Below are 18,864 nucleotides of genomic sequence, written 5' to 3'. Positions count from 1 at the left end.
GTTCTTTTAGCTGTACGCCTTTATTTGGCTAAACTACAACTGAAAAACCGAAAAATATGGACCATTTTTGACTAAAGTTTGAATCCCATTTTCGCAAGAAATAATTAGGGTTTTGGCTGCCATAATGCAAATGAAGATCAAAATGAATTATTAAGTTAGTGCTCGGGAACCCTAAAAAGTACTACTTTAAATCGCTTCATTGTTGTGCTTTCTTTTTATTTTAAAATTGTATGAACTCCCGGGCTCCTTGGAATTACGGCTAAAATGTAAAAGTGTTTCCTATCCAGTCCTCACAATTCTGAAAGAAATGGTAGATTATATTCCTTGTGTAAGGCTTTAAATTGAGATAACTTTACCAAAGTGGGTTCTCCAATGGCTTGCGCTGGCTTCTATGCAGACGGCGCCAAATTCGAGTTGCCTTTTTTAACAGATCATTGGGCGCCATGTCCTTATTCATCCTTTTAAACCTGCGCATAAACGTTATAAAATCACCTGCGTTGGCCAAAGAAGTTGGCCAGCGTTTCTTTGGCAGAAAAAACGGAGGTTCTGCTTTTTTCTTGAACTGGTTCTTGACTGATTTGGAAGGCTTCCTTTCCTTTCTTTTCCTGGACTCCCTCTCACGGGAATACGGAGAGCGAACTGGACTATGTTTCTCCCGCTCAAATTTATCGGGGCTGTCCCCATGGGACTTACTCCCAAACACTTGAGGTTGTTCTAGAACACGTATGTTTATAACTGCTACATATTGTTCATAATTAAGATATTTCTTACTTACCATATTTTTGAAGTGTTCCTTTTCCTGGAGGGGCAACTTGTTCCATTCTCTAGCAGCTAGCTATGTTAATAATTGCTACATATTTTCCATAATTAAGATATTTCTCACTTACCATATTGTTAAAGCGTTCCTTCACCTGAAAAGTCAACTTTTTCCATTCTCTAGTTGCTAGAGAATGGAAAAAGTTGACCGTTCAGCAAAAGGAACGCTTTAAGAATATGGTATGTGAAAAATATCTTAATTATGAACAATATGTAGCAATTATTAACATACGTGTGTTAGAGTCTATCTCCGAAACGTATCACGTCCTGTGGGGAAATTCCGCAAAATCGTTTTTTGTATGTTAATAAGTACTAACTATTTTTCATAATTAAGATATTTCTTACTTACCATGTTTTTGAAACGATCCTTTTCTTGGAGGGGCAAGTTGTTCCATTCTCTAGCTCCGAAACGAATCACGTTCTGTGGGGAAATTCCGCAAAATCTTTTTTTGTAATCGTTTAGGAAGTTGAGGTAGCCATTGATTGTAATATTCGCTTCTTTCTGGAACTGGTGAATTGGTTTACATGTTGCCATTCCGCTCTTTTTTCCGTCCATATTTTTTTTGTTTTTTTTTTTTGTAAAACTAAAATTTTGTGCTCCTTACACGACACTTTTCAATTGAATACTAATACGTATACTGATTCTGATTGAGAAGCTGTTCTCCCAGCTACTATGATATTCTTTTATTTACTTTACAATTTTCAATACAAAATGATAAATATTAAAGATTTTAGTAAAATCTTATCTTATCTTATATATTCCGCGGTTAAATATCAGTGTTATAGCTGCCAAATTGCGAATAATGGTCAGAATGAGGAATGTCATACCTTATTGATACCATTTTTATAACGGGTATAAAAACTCATAGAGTAAAAGGGTATATTGTATTTGAAGAAAAGTATTTAACAATTAGAAGAAAGCGTCTCAGACCCCATAAGGTATATATACGTATTCTTGATCAGGATCACTATTCGATTTGTCTAGCTATGTCCGTCTGTCCGTTTGTCCGTTTGTCCGTCCAAGTAACGTTTATAAAAATAGTTGGAACATAACCAGCTTTCTGTTCATAAAAGCTGCGCTAAAAGCCCTTAAGCTATTATCCTTGAAATCAAACCATAAAGCTTAAAAAAGTTTATCAACATGCCAGCTTAAAGCCAGCTTCAAAGCATGTCCTTTTCAGCTTTAAGAACCTCACAAGCTTTTAAGAGCTTGGGTTCCTCAGGAAAAGCTTCGCATATTCAAATTATCAAGTTTCCCGCTACCAGAATTTTCCACTTTCCACTTTCTCTTTCCGTTTTCTCCATTCTTTTTGCACCTTTCCCCCTTTTTTTTTTTGTCTCCGCGCAGCGTATAAATCATTTCTCTGCGGAGTGTTAAGCATACGCAGCGTTGCACAGCGTTGTGTGTGGTTTTTCCACTGCATTCCGAAAATGGCATTGAAAAGCTGTTGGCGAAACAAAATTTATGACCCCCTAGACTTCTTTTGACTTTTGGCCGCGGGCCTGTTGCTGAGTTTTCACTTTTCCCGTGTGGGTTTTGTGGGTTTTCGCCCAGTAACTTGGCCATAAAAACGTGGCCAGCATTATTTGTAAAAAACTTACTTCAATTGGCCAAAAAAAAAACGAAGAGAAAAATTGCTTATTAGACATTAGCTGAAAAGAAAAACTTGGCAAAGCTAAGCAAGCGTTAAGCATTTCGTATTTTTTTTCGGTTTTTATGTAGGCAATGACTTTCATTCAAACTGAAGTCGGCTGCTTGGTTATTCCATTCACTTGCCACAAAGGATTTTTCATGGCACAGGACGCAGGACGAGGAAACATGAAATATGCTAAATGGACGCCAAGTCAGGACAAACAAACAAACAAAAAAACAGAGGCGGTTGATCAGAGGTTTTGATTAACCCTTGGTCCTCCCGGGGGTCTGTTGCAGATCCCATCTTCCAGCTTTTAGCCATCACCCCCATTTTTTGCCCAGGTGCACATTATTCATTCCTCTGACACGGTCCCAAAAATCAACCAAATGGGGACACGTATGCGCTGAGAAAATGGCCAGTAATCGAGTTTATAAAACCCCAAGGGTTTAGAAAAACTTAAAGGTTTAATTAACTACACGTATTCCCAATGATTGCCTAATTTGCACTATTCTGTAAATTAAAAAGTAATTAACTAAGTGAAAATATATCCAACTTCTTGTAAAACATACCAAACTAAACCAAACTCAGTTGAACAATTATGAAGTTGTTTGGCTCTAATTTGGTTTATAGACCTCTTCAACTTATTTTTTTTTGGTCGAGCTTAGAAAAGCTGACATGACTACTTAGTTAATCATCACTTTCAGCACTCTGCAAAGTTTTAAAAACAATTTTTTATATTAAATGTCCCTCGTACGCATCGCTAATTCATCGCCTTTTGCTGACTTGGTTAAAACTTTAAAAAGAAGTGCCGCAAGGCAAAAACTTTAGAAGTAACTACAAGAAAAACCCATCCTCATTAGGCACGTTCTGTCATTATACTTTTAAAGAAAAGTTCTTGGTTTGTTTAAAGCTTTAGAAAATCGCCAAGTACAAAAAGGAGCAAAATGAATGAACAAACAACATTTTAAGAACTCCAACTCTAACTAATTTCTAACTAAAAAATAATTATAGTTAAAAAAAGATTAGATAAACCAACAAAGCAAGGAGATACAATTTTTTAGGGGACAGTACACCATATGAAAGAACAGACAATATTTAAAGAACTGTCTCTCTAACTAATTTCCAACTAAAAAATAATTAAGGAAAAAACAAATTGGTTAAAATGATTAGAAAACCCAACAAAGAAAGGAGTTAAAATTGTTTAGGGAACAGTACACCCTATTCTCGCATTATGAGATATAAATAATGCAGAAACAAAATGTTTTTAAATTGAAATCATTATGATATATTTTTTGGGAATTTTCTTATGATTCCTAAGGCTTTCCTTGAATTTCGGTTTTATTTTGCTTTCGGCGATTTTGTTTTGCTCGCCGTTTTCCGCGTTTTTCCTGGCCCTGCCGCCCGATTTTCCATTTCCACGTGACGGGAAAAGCTTGGGTGCCACAAACGACGGCAGCTTTCATGCGGATGTTTTGAAAGCTCGCCAGCGCGCGGCTGCTGCGATAATTCGGAAAATGTCGAATGGAAAATGTGCTGGCCAGGCGACATGTGCGTGTGCGATTTTCCGATTTTCCGCAGCGTCTTCGCTCAGTTCTGCCCAAAACGCCAGCTGCTGAAGTCGCACCGCTGAAGTCGCACGGAAAACGCGCGAGCGGAAATCGCGTCGCTCGTCCTCGTTGCTCCTTTAAATCCTGGCGCATCTCGTCCGTCGGCGATCATCGTTTTGCCCGTTTGAAACTACTCCTCTCTGCGCGCCCATTGCTTTTCCCAAAAACAAAAACGGAAAAACCCTTCAAATCTGTGGAAAATTCATCCTTAATTAATCAACCACGCCCCTTTTGATTTTGGTTAAATCTAAATGTATTTTTTTTTCGGTGCCATAAACCAGTTCAAGCGGAAATTCTGTGAGTGTGAAATAAAAATGCGCAAATTGCTTAATTGACAATTGGCCAACCAAAGCCGTAAAGTAATCCAATAAAAATCGTATAAAAAAGTATAAAAAAGCCGTAACAAGAATTAAGGCAGGGGGATTGGGAAACAGATTTGAGTGGTAATCAGCAAATACAAAGGTTTAAAGTTCATTCGTTTAAAAAACTGCTTAATGAAACTATAAAATAACTTTAAAAATAATTTATTAAAAAAAAGATACATGTTTAAGTCACTTAACTTAGTAAATGGCTTATAGATAATAAAACAAAAGTATGAATAAATGAGGACATAACTTTAAAACACACAGCAGTTTCCAAAATATAAGTACTTGCTAAGTTAAATGTTTGGTTTAATTGTTAATAAATAAATAATGTTTAATGTATATGACTAATTAAATGATTTGGATATATATTTTTTCAATAATTAATTAAACTTGTATACATTTTTGTAAGACAGTTCTGATAATAATTTATAAAAAAGTATCTTATTTAAAAAGGTGTGTGTACTCTAGAGTTCCTTTAACGTTTGGAAAATAAATGTTTGTTATTTGGACTTTTAAAAAATAGATTAAAAACATGAAATAAATAAATAATAAGTAATAAAATTAATAGCAAACCAAAAAGGGATTGCAGAGCCAAAAATCAAGTATACGCCGCGTGGTTGCTTTTGCCAACTTAGCCTGCTTTTTGGGACTTAGCCTGTTGCCATCCCTGCAGAGATTGCTAAAATAAAAAGTCGACACAAATTGCTGAGGAATTCCGATTGGCAAATCTTTGATTTCTCTCTCGTTTGGCTGCGTGCTGATTGCCCCAAGAGCCCGTAAAATGCCATCGTCCTTGGTCCTTTTGTGGGCCTCCCTTTGTCCTTTGTACTGTGTACTTTGTACTTGGCACTTTGTCCTTTGCTAAAAACCGAATGGTGAATGCTGAATGGTGAATGCTGATTCCTGATGCCTTGGCCTTACCTTATTTATTTGGGGAATTGGCATTGTCTGGCTTTGGAATCGGTTACTTTGTCTTGTGCCAATATTTGCATGGCAAATAGAAGCCGAATAGAGACACAAATGCTGCCCGCTTATCGGTGATGTTTATCGTTTTAGTCATTCCAAGTCCCTTAGTCCTTTTCCCCATTGGCAATGGCAATATGTTAATAATGCCCTGGTAATTAGCCAAAAGTCGGGCTTTGGGTAATTTGCCAAACAGCGTCAACTAATTAAATCACGTAGCAAATGCATAAAAACAAAGCGATTCGTTCTATCTCTAATTTCATCCCTGTGGGCCAATGCCAACTTTTAGGCAAATTAATAGGCCAAGAAAAAGAAGGCTGGGCTCTCAGACAAACAACAGCAATTAGGCCTTTGGCAGGCTCACATATGTGAGCCTTGTCTAGGGTCCCCGAACCCCAAAACCCCTGGATTTCCATTCCCATCAAAGGCTTAAGGGTTCGAATAAATTGCCTTCATCATCTTTCACTTTTCGCCCGTTCACTGGTGTGGTCCCTTCATTTTTTCTCTGTATTTTTTATATCCCCGCTCCTTTCAGCCGAAAGTTTCTTTTGACACACACATTTCTATGCTCGACACACACGACGAAGTTTATTAAAATTTCCTGTCATCTTGTGGCATTAACACACAAATGAAAAACTTCAAAAAAAAAAAGGAAAAAATATCGTGGCCCTGGAAAGTTTCGAAACGGAATTAAATTAAAGCAAATGCATGCGTTCTGTTATTGAATTATCTCCGAAAGTTTTCACGTCTAACCAAGCAAAACTCGCACTAACTTTTCATAATAAACACAATGACACTGAGTTGCGGGTTCTGGCCGCCTTTACCAAGTTTGAACAAATCTTTTGGTTAACTCTGGGATGTATTTTGCATATGATGACTGCCACACACTGCTATTGATTTAATAGGCCAAAGTTGGAGATGCTCGAGAAATGTAAACTTAAAGTCATCATAGCTTAAAAGGATAAAATGATATATCAAAGACATTAAATATGTAGTATCTATATAAAGTGGATTTGATTTTCCTAAACTAATTTTGAATTTAATAAATTTTTGGAAGAAATTTCTATACACTTACAGAGGGTATTACAATTTTGGTCAATAGTTTTTAACGCATTAAAAGAGATGTTTCCGAACCTATAAAGTATATCTTTTCTTCCGTCTGTCCGTTTTATCCTATTAAAATATGCCCATTACTCTGGTTTTAAAAAAAAATTTTAGAACCTTAAATGCAACATTATATTTTGCATCATATTGATCTTACTATGTCCTAATCAGGACAAAAATCTATACGATCGAGCGATTATATCCCATAACTACCCTGAAAATCATAGGGTGAAATAGGTTTAAATATTATGTTTATCAAGATATTTGCCCATCTTTCAATGTTAAATGTTTTATACTTTATGTTTACATAATTTTACATAAATTTACATAAATATAAAACAAATATTTAATACAATAGATACAAGAGCTTGTAATAAAAGAAATAAACATTGTTGGTAACTAATAGAAGAGAATATAGGCTCGCAAGCAATTATTTTTCGTACCACTTGCCATTCGCTCTGTTAGTTTTTGGTATGCGGATGCTGGGCGACTTTTGTGGAATTTTAAAGGACACCATTCCCCTTTCGTTTTTGAATTCAAACGCTCCCCTTCTCGTACCGCCCATCCTGTCCACTGGGTGACAAGTCATGCGATATGTTGGCAAGGACGTCAAGTACCCGTATATAGTTACATTAACCGCACACAACTGTCCCCATTGTTGTTGTTCCTGCTGTTGGCTTATTTAAGTTTCAACTTCGGCTTGAGTTTCTGTTTTCTGTTGTCCGCCCGGCAAAGACATTGTATTAAAGGCGGACGACGTGCTCAAGTATCTCATTCGCAGCACCCAGCAGCCCCATAAGTCCCCCGATTCCCCGGTTAGTTGTGTATCATTAGCATGAAGGAGCTGTCAGCGAAACTTTCCCAAATTGCAGCTGCAGAGAGAGAAAAATCAATTATAAACTGTATTTAGCAAGGGAAAATTCTTGACATTTGCTGAAAATACAAATATCTATAAAGATAAATATTTAAAATATTTCATTGCCTACTTTTGGGCACCCCAAAAAATGTTTTTAAATATTTAGAGATTTCAAGATAATCATAAATATATCCGACAATTAAACACATTTTCTCTCAGTGTTTAATAAGTAAGGCCCGGTTTAAGTAAAGCATAATTCGGTGCGTGCCAAAGTGCAGGACCAAAAGATAGACGACGGCAAAAGCAACCAAATCAAATAAACCATACTCAAATAATGCAATAAATCTTTCAACGAACTTCAACGCAGAGTGCAAAACGAACTCAAATTACACATAAATTTCAATTGGAAGTGTCGAAGTGGAGGCCTGGCCGTAGGATTTATCACCCGACGATAATAATTAAGGCGGCCAGCCAAACGTAGATACACTTGGCCGACACACGACCGCAGATACAAACCGTTGGCGATCCAGATCCAAATACAGACGCAGATACAGATACAAAAACCACCATGAATGCCGCACAGAGCGGCGGCCACACGGGCGGTGGTGGTGGTTCCATGGGCAAGAAGGGCTCCCAAATGGAGGTAATTATATTAAATTTTATTTACCACCCACGACGACTGAAAGTGCGCGTCCACTTGCGACCCAAAATACTCCCTTTCATTGCCTTCGATTTGGTCTTTATTCGAAACGTATTACCTTTTTTTCCCCCATTTACAATACCCTTTGAACGTTTCTGAGAAGACGACCCTTTGAGAGTCGATTAGGTCCTCGACTTTCTTGAATGAGCGTACTTAAAGATTTCTGTGAAATTCCCTTTTGATTTAACAAAAACTTTTGTTCCTCGAATCAGCATACTATATAGATATTATAATAAGTATGCAGTTCTTGAGTCTTTGATAATAGTAAGCACTTAAATTATGTTTTTATATCATAACATATATCATATCATATCATATCATATCATATCATATCTTATCATATCATATCATATCATATCATATCATATCATATCATATTATATCATACTATATCATATCATATCATATTATATCATACCATATCATATCATATCATATCATATCATATCATATCATATCATATCATATTATATCATACATAAAATATCCCTCTTAAAAAATTATTTTTTTTTTGTGATCCGATTTATATTTTATATTGTAAGTTAGTTTACTTAAAAACTCAACTTAAAATGGGATAAAATATCATATCTCTAAATATACCTATGAAATAAATATTTTTTATTTGTATTGTATTGTAATTTATATTTTATTATGAAGGTTGGTGTACTTAGCAATTAAAATTTTAAATGATATAAAATATTTAATTTGTAATATACAAGAGTACTTAACAATTCGGTATTTGCATTTTTTTATGGTTTCCCTACCTTATACTTTACCATTTTTAGGGTCCAATTTCAAGCGCTTTTGCTTTGTGTTTTTTATAGGCCTTCCGTTGGCCATCCCAAAAAGGTGGGCGCGAACCCAATGAGGGGGCGTGGCAGGCTTGACCTGTGTGTCGCCAGTTGTAATGAGCGTAAATTGAATTGGCCAGGCTGAACTGAAACGTGACGCCGTTCATTCTGAAAAGAAAAGGAAATCAGGGCACAAAAAATGGAAACAAAGTGAAAATAAAAACGCAAATTAAAGTAAACCAATTCGATTAGCTTTGGGGACACGCGAAAAATATCAATTAGGTTAAGGGCAGTCAAGTATAAATCACAATCATACATTTTTCAGAATGTTTGAACAAGCTGAATTCCATTTCATTAAGATATACCTACTTTAAAGCCCTGGTTAAATGTTTTATTAACTTTTTTGTACTACGCTGAGTATAAAATCAAAACAAACGGCATAATAAAAAAGGAAGGGGGTCGGCACTAATTAAATTTCATTACAGAGAAGAACGCACCTCCGCTGGCCATAAAAACTAAACTATAAGTAAATGAATAAATTAAACAAAGGCAAACAAACAAGCGGACATTAAAAATTAAACTGTGAGAATTCCATTTGGAAAGTGGCAATCAGGATCGCAGTGTCCTTGTTGCTCTTGTTGTTCCTCTGCTCCTGTAAACACACAATTAAAAACGGTGGGTGGTTTTTGGGGGGCGTTTAATGGGCAAGGTTGTCCGCTGCCATCGCACCTGTCATTCAAACGCTCTTGGCCATAAATGTTTTAAATGGCCATAAAGCAACAACAGCTTAATGAGCAAGCTCTCCACCGTAAACCCCACTCCATTTTCCCATTTTTTTTTGTTTTGGTTGTTGTTTTGTTCATTCCTAATTAAGCCAAAAATTCCTCCTTTCACTTGGTCCCTTGCCCCAGCTTTTGATTGCAATTTGTTGAATTTATTTATTTTAGGCCATCGCACAGGATATTTCTCCATGGTCACAAGCTTGCAGGGGAAAAAAAAAACATCTAAAGTAAATAATGGGTCTTAAAAAATAGACACTGAAATCCCTGGGGTTTTTAAATCACTTGTTAAAGTGCCCAAAAGTATGCTGTGAAAAAAGTCGTTGCCTTTAAATATTTTGTTACATACTTTTTGGCTTCTTTATATGTGATTTTTGTGGTAGCTTGAACTAAATCCAATAAAAACAATACACGTTTATAGTATATAGTTTTATATATATTATTTAAATATTTGTTACACATAAGATTTTAGAATCAGTTGTTCTAACATATATGCATACTTTCGTACTTCTTTAAAAGTGATTTTTGTGTCACCTTAAAATAAAAAACTCTATATCTCACAACATTAAGAAAAATAACAACAAAGTTTATCCTATATATTTTGTATATAAATTTCAGAAATATTTTTTACACATAAGGTTTCTGAATCAGTTGTCTAAGTGTCCAAAAGTATGCTGTGAAAAAATAGTTGTCTTTAAATAATTTGTTGCATAGTTTTAGACGCCCTTATAGGTAGTTTTTGTGACACCATGAACAAATCTACAAATTTCTTTATAGCTCAAAACATTTTTAAAACGTAGAATATTAAAGGTTGTTTGTATATCTTTTTATGTATTATGCTTAAATATTATTTTAACGTTTGAAAATGTTTTTAGAAAAACTGAAACTTTATTGCAAAGGGATTTAACAGTCGTTCTGCTCGGTTTTGGAACTTGCAGATATTTTTTTCCATTCGCGATTGTGCAGGAACCGTGTTTTTGAGAGGGGCAGGCGGTGGTTTTGAGTGGTTCGGCTTTTGTGGTCATAGCGAAAGCACGTTCGCGGCCTCCACTTCTCGGGGGAGTAAGTTCTGGTCCCAAGGCCCTCCCACAAAGAATGGCCCTCCGCCTCCTTGCACCACCCAAACGCGGTGCGATTGCGATTCAGTCATGGCTGGCGACTTCATCATCCATTAATGTCACTCAATCTGTGCGCATAAATTTGCATAAAGCGAAATCCAATTTACTTTAACCATTATATGTGTATATATATATGGGCACACCACCTTACACCTAGCAGCACTACCACCCCAACCCAAAAAAAACTTACATGATATATATGAACTTCCTTGGAATGCGACACAAATTTCCATTTTGTGGTATGATGAGGCCTGCGAAAATGGGAAAATTGCGGTGGGCATTCCTTTTGCGTGCCACATTTTAATTTGTTATGTGGACAAATGCGCTTAGGTCAGTGGTTTCCAGGGCGAAAGCTCAAAAAACCGGAAGGAAATATGGCACAAGAAGTTAACCAAAACCTAGAAGAAATGCCTATAAATATAGAAGGGAAAATTAAAGGTTGGGAATACTAATAAGTATATAATAAAGTATATTATTAACCTTAATTTATTAAACCTTTCAAACTGTGTGACATTATATTAACGCCCGTAATTGATAAATATTCTCAAGCGTTTATAAATGAGCGGAAATGAGTTTTCCTGGTCGACATTTTCCTGCTCTCCCCGGGGTTTTCAATTAAACTATGCCGTAACTTGGCCTCACCTTTTACTTGCCCCAGGAAGTGCGTTTGATGGGTCGTTTCGAGTGGGGCTGACAGGTCACAGTTCAGGTTGTCCACCCACCTATCAGCACCCTCTCCACCCACCCATAATAATACCAAAAAACTTAAGACCCCGAGGGGCACACGCCATGCTAATCGGTCATTAACATGACACCGATTTCTCGGCGAGCTTTCACTTTTCCATCTTTGTTTTCCTTTTTGGCGCATTGCGTATACGCCACGTGGCCGCGCTGCCATTTTCACTCCCTTCGCGTGGCGCTTCTAATTAAACGCTAGCGAGAAATGCTGAAAATTCGTTATTTTTTGTACGGATTTAATTAAATCTAGTCAAAAGGATATCTTTCTTTTTTTTTATTTTCACAAGGGGCGGGCGTTGACACAATTGCATCGCGTGAGGGTATCTCGAACCCCATTTCGCCGAGCAATCAAAGTGAAAGTGTTGACGGAATCCGGGTCGAAGGCTCTCAGTGAGCTAATTTCCGCTCCGGGAAAGCCCGAAAATGCTCGGGGAAAGTGCCTCAACCTCAATTTCCATTGCAAATGTGCCGTGGATAATTAGCACTTGAGACGATCTTCGAGCAGGCAGAAAATAAGATTCGGAATGAGATAAATACCTATAAGATCTTATTTGTATGCAGTTTTTATTTTGGTTTTAGATACAGCGTAGATATGTTAATTAGAAAAATAAAATAAAGCTTTATGCCTTTATCTCCCCGAATAAAAACAAAGCTTCTACTTTATAAGATCTCCTATTCCCAGAATTTTTTGTTTGCATCTTGTCGAGCTGGTAATAAATCAAAGCTTCTGCTGTTTTACGAGCCTTCCCACAATTTTTATTGTCACATTTATGACTCTCAAATAAATCCCAATGCCGTGGCATATTTTTGAGCAAATTTGCTGCCTGCTTGGCTCTCTAATCCTTTTGGGAATTGTGCAAACATCTTTATATGGGCACTACAAGCAAATCAAATCTATGAATTTTTAAGAAGGTCCCTCTTTCACTTCCTCCCAATTTTTTTACGCCCCTTTTCGACTTCCTCTTCCTTTTAGCCATGTCACGCCCTTGGGTTTTGGAGCGGGTTTTCGTCCACTGGTCCATTGGCAAGTCATGTCAAGAGCAAGCCATCAATTTTCTTAAATCACCAAAAAAGCAAAGGGAGGAAAAAACCACGAGGCCGGAAAAAGGGGGCGGCACATGCCGTTAGAGCACTTAAAAACCACAAGATGAGCTCGTCAGATACCGCCTACAAGTCGCTCCCCCCAGACCATCCCAAAAATCCTCCCCGAACACATGTTAAATTTCTCTTCATGCAGGCATTTCTTTCGATTTTTATACCCTCTTTGAGGGTACTTTAAGTTAGATGGGTTTCTTGAAGGATTTATGGGATCGTAAGTGTTTGGGGGAGAAGCAATTTAATTAAAATCTTAGAATGTTATAATAGCATTTTCTTTAACAGCATCTGTATTAATTGAAAAAATAATTTAATTAAATCAAAACTCAGGACTATTTTATTTTAAAATGGATACTTTTTCTAAGATGGAATTTGCAAAAATATTTTCGGGAATATTCATTTAATATTAATGTGCACATTATATCAAAAATATTTTTATCTTTATGAAGAGTTTAATTGTAACCAAATTCAGAATTATTTTATTTTAAAATGGAAACTTTTTTAGAATAAGAAATAGAACTTGCAAAAATATTTTTTGTCTTTTTAAATTATTTTTAAATAATTTAATTAAATTTTATTATAACCAAATTCTGGACTATTTCATTTAAAAATGGGAACTTTTTCTAGGATGAGAAATGGAATTTGAAAAAAAAAATTTCCGGAAAGTAATTTAATAATAATGCGCACATTATATCAAAGTTATATTTATCTTTGAATTTTAAAAACAAAGTTAACAAAATTCCAGAATATTTTATTTATTGCCAGGATATTTCTAGTCTCGACCCTTGGAGCCACATTTTTTTTGTCCATTTTTTGGCCAACTCTGCTTTGCTTCCTTTCGGCCAGCCACAAAATGGGCCCGGGGGCCTGGGCCAAGATATTTTCTCTAAATATTTGCAGGCAAATACGTTGGGGGAATGGCACTGAGGTTACGTCGGTACAACATTACTTGAATTGCTCATAAAAACGAGCGCCGCAAAAAAGGGAGGAACGAAAAACTAATTGAATTAAATTCGAAAATTTTCTACGGCTCATAGTTTGACATGTGTAGGAGGGAAATAGACGGGAAATGGTAGGGAAAACTCGGGGACAGTTTCCATATGACATATGCGCTTGCGGTTAGCCGACGATGACACACAGATACAAATACAGATAAAACCAACAAGATGAAAAGATACAAATTTCATGGGGAAAGTCAATGGAGTTGCTGAATGTTTGGATTAGAAAAGGAGGAGGAAAAATGAATATCCAGCAATTTGTGGGGCCAAACGAAGTTCTTTCATCTTTCTTGAGGGATTTTCTTGTCGACTAAGCACATAGTTTCAAAAGAAAAATAAAACTTTTACTCTTAATTGAGTAAATTGAGTATATAAATTTGCTACAATATTGGGTTTATATATTTTTTATTCATGGCTATCCATTCTTTTACTTGACCCACTGTACATTACTCTTGAAATTAACATTTTGTGTTACAGATACATTTTTTTGCATTTCCGAAACATTTTCAACTCCCCTGGGATATTTGTCTTGTTCTGTTTTTTTCCTTTCACTATTTTGTTTCTACTCGTACATAGAGGAAAAATTGCTTATCAAATTTCGCAGAATTTTCCAGGACAACCCATCGCATTTTCAGGTAATCAAGTATTAAATTTACATTTGAGAAGGAGAGCATTTGGCCTTTGGATTTTGATTGCTGGCAATTTATCACACAGAGAAACAGCGGGGAAAGTGGGGAAAACTGGGAAAACTTGAGAGTATTCAAAGTGGGAGAAAAGTGGAAAAAAGAAAATGTCAACGCTTATCATTTGTCTTGGGCTGGAAAACCTTCGGGTTTCCCTTTCTTTTCAGCCAAACTGTCAGTTGGTCAGACGCTCTATCTGTCAGCAGTCCACCCACTTTCCCAGCCCAATTTTCCACAGCCACCCCTCCCCCTTTTCAATGCCACCAAAAAGCGTAAAGCCAAAAATGCAAAATGAATGTGAAGTGCTTTTGGGGAGGCTGTGTGGAAATTTATTGCAAACTACGCAACAAAGCAAAAAACATTATTGTAGCTGTCCACCCTGAAAACCACCCGAAATTGTTTTCCCACCACCCACTGTCACCCCCCCCACCCAATGGCCTACAATTTATGATTAAAACAAAAGATCTAAAAATTCCTTGTGCCGTCATTTGTACGTGACCAACGAGAGATTTTGCGACAAAGGCGGGTGAAAACTGTGCGAAAATCCTCTGTGCAACGAGCATTTTATTCTCTAATTTATTTCGTTTTAATTTTAATTTATTTTCATTTTTGTCCGCTGTTTGTTTTTCTGCGCACAAAAGCGTTCAGCAGATGAATAAACTGCCGCCGAATGACCTTCATGTCTGGGTGAAAAAGCAGAGAAAGCGAAAGAAAGCGGAGAAAGCGGAGAAAGCATTAAAATTTTGTGCTGCATACGCGTAGGGGGCGACACGTGACGGGCACATCAATTGGGGAAAAAGGGGGCAGGCTTTTCCGCTTTTCCAGGGCAGCGGGGGAAAATCGTGGCCAAAGTCAGGTGTAGACAAACTGCCAAAGAAATCATTTGAGAAGCGCCGAAAAAATATACAAGAAAGCAAAACAAGCAAAATACAAAAAAATTCCATCTGACACATAACATGTTTGGATTTTGTGAAAATCCTTAGAAAAAATACTGCACCCAAAAGAAAAACAGAAAGTTAAGATTTAATACCCGTTGTATTAAAAGTATACTATACTCAAATTAAAGTATAGTATCAATACTAAATAATGTCTATACTTTACAGTTTTTACATTTATATATTAAAGAGTCTGGAATTTGGACTTGTGGTATTATTTTTAATAATGGCGGATCCAAAATTTTGCTGGGGGATATAACTAAATTTTGTTGAGTATAAATAAAAAAGGTTGGAATAGAATACATATTACATATAATTTTTACCCGAGTGGGGGGCCCCCCAATTACATAAAAGTGTGCTGTATAAAATTAATACTTGTGGTTTCAAAGTTTAAATGTTATGCTTTGGCAAGTATTTATTTAAAACTTATCTTATAGACGCCAAAATGATACTTAATAGTGTGGAATTTATGTAACAATATTTGCTTTTCTATGTTTCTTTTCGGTGTGCGGATAATTTAATATTATTCATAGATTTTGATTCAATTAAAACAGAATTTATGGGAATAATCTTAAAAAACTGAATTGAATACAGTTTATTAAGCTGTGAATGTAGAAGCTAAATAGTAGTAGCTGAACTAGTTTATTAACTTTACAAGTCCCCCAAGCCAGTTCCGTATTGAATAATTCTTGTAAAATTCGCTCCAAAAATAGTAAATTAAATGTTTAAATAACTCAGTTTAATATCATTAATTTTTTTGGGGTTGTACAGTAGCTAAACTATTTTATTAAGTTTACAAATCCCCCCAAAATAATTATGTTTTGGATAATTCTTGTGAAATTCGCTCCTAAAATCATAAGATAAATGTTAAAAGAACTAAATGTAATACCATTAGTTTAGTTGTGAATGTACAGTAGCTAAGGTATTTTATTTAATTTAGAAATTCCCCAAAACTAATTCTGTTTTTGATAATTCTTGTAAAATTAGTTTTTTAAATCGAAAATTCGATGTTAGAAAATCTAAATTTAATACCATTAAATTAGTTGTAGATGTATCAGTAGCTAAACTATTTTATTTAGTTCACAAATCCCCCAAAACTAATTCTGTTTTGAATAATTCTTGTGAAATTCGCTCCTAAAATTGTAAGTAAATTGTTTTAAATATATAATTTAATACCATACATTTAGTTGTGGATGTGCAGTTGCCAAACAATTTTATTTAGTTCTCAAATCCCCCGAAACTAATTCTGTTTTGGACATTCCTTGTGAGACTCGCTCCATAAAATCGTAAGCAAAATCCCGGTTGCAAGCGGAGTCGGGAGATCGCCCTTAGCCAAGTAAACTTGCTAAGTAAGCCAATGAATTGTTGGCAAGCTCCAGAGAAATGCCGAAAATACTGGGGCAGGTTCAACAGGAGTGGCACAAGCGTAGCATGCTGCTGACAATAAAAACAATTTACAACTTTCGCAAGGACCTCCCCAGCTGATTGATCCCCGAACCCTTTTGTCCCTGTACTTTCCCCAAACTTTTCCAGTGAGTGTGTGCTATTTTCTTCTTTCTTTCTTTTTTTTTTTTGCCAAAAAGTCGGATCGGAAAAGTTGCTGCCGTTGCTGTTAGCAAGTTTTTAGCACGACTGCAACTCAATCAGTTGAAAAAGTGCCCAAAAGACACGGATATGTTTGAGTACAGTTGTGTGCAACGTAATAGGGATAATTGCTGAATTAAGAAGTATAAAATATCAACCTTTTAATACCCATAGAAAAGCTTAAATTAGGTTTTGTTAACAAAAAACTGCTAGCAATTTTGTTATTACATAAATTAAGGTAATATTCTTCTTGATAAAGTTCCTAAGATAATAAATGCATACACATTACTACCATTTTGAACAAGGCTGTATACAGGAAGCGCACATTTAATTGCCAGGCGAAAATGTCCATAAACATGGCCAGGACCCGAAGACAATGGCTTAGACGGCAATGGGCCCTCATGAGCCATAAAAGCTTCAAGCGCGTAAATTCTCACGCAGCAACAATAACAACAGAAACGATAAAGCCCTAGATGAGGAAGAAAAACATTTAGAAATTTATACACTCCCGCAGAGGGTCCAATAAAATTGGCTAAATGTTTGCGCCAGTAAAATGAATTGGACATGAAAAGAGACAGAGGTTTTGCCATGAATAAGATATCTTATATGTGGACAATATTTTGGAAAATATATATTCAGCAAAAACATCTCATAAAGGTATTAACATTATAAATATTACTTTTGAAGATTTATATTCAGCAAAAACATATCTTAAAGGTATAGAACATATTTAAAATCAGTATCCAAGTGATACTTGATATAACCTATCAAAAATTCCATAGATTTTGTAACACCATCTGATTTTCAAATTGGTTTTTGAAATCGTTCGAGTCTTTTGTGACATAAAAGATGATATGACATTTAAAGGGCTTTGCAAATATTATTAGAACATAATTTATAAAAATAATTTTGAAATTTTAATAATAATATATTATACTATTATAATGTAATATAAACTATTGATAATTTTGTAGGGTTAACTAATTTTTGAAATAGCCTATATAAAGTAGTTGCCTTTTAAATAATAACATATTATCATATTATAATAATAATAATAATAATATATTATACTATTATATTGTAATATAAACTATTGATAATTTTGTAGGGTTAAATAATTTTTGAAATAGCCTATATAAAGTAGTTGCCTTTTAAATAATAACATATTATCATATTATACTATTATAAAAGAATATAAACTATTAATAATGTTGTGGGGTTAACTAATTTTTGAAATACCTTTTATAACCTAGTTAAATATTAAGACCTCTTTTAATTTATGCAAGATATTTTCTTTAATTTCATTAACAAGAGTATGAAAATTTGCATCTTACACTTTCAAGCATACTCTATTCTTTTTGTATTTTATTATTTTTATTTTGGTATATAGAAGAAGGCAAAATTTATTTTAACGAGCAAAAGTTTTTTGAGCTGCCCAAAGCGTCTGAAAGAGAGGGATAGAATAGGGGCGGAGGGGAGTAGATAGGAAGTAAAAAGCCAAGTTAAGGGCGGTGGGTGGTGGGTGGTGTCTTTGGGTGATGGTGGGTGGGATATAGAATCTTCCAGGGGGCGGATGGCAATCCCTAAATGGCAATTTGGCTGCCGCAGTCGCTGCCGTTTTATTAACGCGGCTAATTCCATGCATGGCAGCTAACAAACGAACTGGTGGTGCTGGCCACTAGGCAGGCCACCCTGCACCGCCAAGGACGAACACCACCCACCGCCCACCACCCACTGGCACCCCCTCTGAAACTCTGAAACCCCCCTGTCAATCCAGTAAGCCCCCTGCACTGGTCGTCATTTCTGCTTAGCTAATCTCTGACTGCGTGCACGTAACCAAAATCCAGATACAGCCAAAGCCCCTGCCAAAGCTACTGCCCGCCCCCCTTTTTGCCACGCCCCTTTAACATAAAAGTAAAAATAAAAAAAAAAATACAGGAAAATACGAAAAAAAGAAAGGAAAAAGCGGAATTTATAAATAAAAACGCTACAAATCCGCTTGGCTTGCTTTTGGTCCCGGCGAGCGTATAAAGAAAATGCTGCGGAAAAGTTTGCGTTTTCCGTTTCGTGTTCTTCGCATGCATTCCATACTGAGCCC

At 35.8% G+C, this 18,864-nt stretch overlaps 2 protein-coding genes across 27 annotated transcripts in view; one reads left to right on the top strand and one right to left on the bottom strand.

Annotated features, from left to right (window-relative positions):
* LOC108005373 (inactive dipeptidyl peptidase 10) overlaps nt 1-18,864 on the top strand; it is a 108,834-nt gene that overhangs the window by 40,794 nt on the left and 49,176 nt on the right. The gene's annotated exons all lie outside the window — the stretch shown is intronic.
* The window catches only part of LOC118878363 (protamine-like protein 99C), a 110,878-nt gene that overhangs the window by 73,312 nt on the left and 18,702 nt on the right, over nt 1-18,864 (bottom strand). For 2 of the 25 annotated variants that reach the window (XR_011604635.1, XR_011604637.1), the window contains exons 1-3: nt 1,166-1,452; nt 1,049-1,083; nt 776-850 (exon numbers count right to left, since the gene is read on the bottom strand). The exons of 11 other annotated variants lie outside the window; for them this stretch is intronic. The gene's annotated coding sequence lies outside the window, so the exon portion shown is untranslated. Of the gene's footprint in view, nt 1-195; nt 299-356; nt 715-775; nt 1,000-1,048; nt 1,084-1,165; nt 1,462-18,864 lie in introns of those variants that run through there. 12 more of the 25 variants (XR_011604640.1, XR_011604644.1, XR_011604646.1 and 9 more) reach the window with 10 other exon arrangements.

The sequence above is a fragment of the Drosophila suzukii genome, chromosome X, assembly GCF_043229965.1.
Source record: "Drosophila suzukii chromosome X, CBGP_Dsuzu_IsoJpt1.0, whole genome shotgun sequence".
NCBI classification, from domain to species: Eukaryota; Metazoa; Arthropoda; class Insecta; order Diptera; family Drosophilidae; genus Drosophila; species Drosophila suzukii.
Note: the sequence above shows the minus strand (reverse complement) of the source record. Positions and strands in the feature narration are given on the sequence as shown.